The sequence below is a fragment of the Corythoichthys intestinalis genome, chromosome 11 (assembly GCF_030265065.1).
Source record: "Corythoichthys intestinalis isolate RoL2023-P3 chromosome 11, ASM3026506v1, whole genome shotgun sequence".
Classification (NCBI taxonomy): Eukaryota; Metazoa; Chordata; class Actinopteri; order Syngnathiformes; family Syngnathidae; genus Corythoichthys; species Corythoichthys intestinalis.
In genome coordinates, this window is record NC_080405.1 from 7756195 (window position 1) to 7757500 (window position 1306).

Below are 1306 nucleotides of genomic sequence, written 5' to 3' on the forward strand. Positions count from 1 at the left end.
TACTTTCTTCAGCAGGGGGACACGTCTAGCAGTGCAGGATTTGAGTCCCTGGCGGCACATTGCGTTACTGATAGTAGCCTCTGTTACTGTGGTCCCAGCTCTCTGTAGGTCATTCAATAGATCTCTCTGTGTGGTTCTGGGATTTTTGCTCCCCATTCTTGTTATCATTTTGACGCCACGGGGTGAGGAGGGAGTTGAAAGTCCGTGTTGCCCAACGACAGCCCCAAAACATCACTGCTCTAGAGGAGACCTGCATAGAGGAATGGGCCAAAATACCAGAAACAGTGTGTGAAAAGCTTGTGAAGAGTTACAGAAGATTTTCTGTTTTTTTTTTTCCACATTCTGTCTCTCATGGTTGAGGTTTACCCATGTTGACAATTACAGGCCTCTCTTATATTTTCAAGCGGGAGAACTTGCACAATTAGTGGTTGACTAAATACTTATTTGCCCCACTGTATACGAGGCTCCATGAGCAGCGGCATTAAAAAATTCAAAGACGTTCCCTTATGAAATCCCGATTAATTATTTTTTATGTATCAACTAGCAAAACGTACACTTGTATCCTTTGAAGGAATTAACCTGACTAACTCATCAATTAACCTGTTTGTGACATACAGATGTGTCCCCACAAGAATGTGGAGGAAGTGGGGGGGCAACCAGGTCCCAATGAGGACCGTATTGCTCAAAGAAGTAAGTGCTGCCTATCAACACTACAGATTGCTCCCAAAGTGTATAGGTAATGTTTTGTTTTCTCCATTTCAGGATGGACAAACCATTAAAATCATGCTGTGGGGGGACGTAGCCACAAATCCCTTAGAAAAAAAAAACCCTACACATTCACCCATGTTGTGGGGAAAAAAAAGGTTTTTGGCTACATCCTCCAGTCAACATGACAGACCACGATTCAAGTGAGTAAATTCATAATTTAATAGTATCTATGTGTATGTGTATACAGGGCTGTCAACAGACTTGCAGGGGCCCGGGGACAAGAGACCATTATAAGGTGCGCTTTTTTGGGCTTTGTGTCGCTTTTCCCACTTGCATACCAAGCGTTCGACATGAAAAAAATCTACCGAACCCACCCCCCCTTTAAAATTTTTTTCCTAACATCTACACAATTCACGTAGGTCACCCTTTTTTACTTAAAAACGGCGAATTTTGCCGAAAGGTGATTTTCTTGCCCTTGGGAACCCTCCCAAGGGATAAACTGAACCCTCAGGGAACCCTACTGAACTGAACTGAACTGGTTCGTCTTTTGTACCAGAACAGATCTAGTTCGCCTTTTGTATAGCTATATTTCATAAGT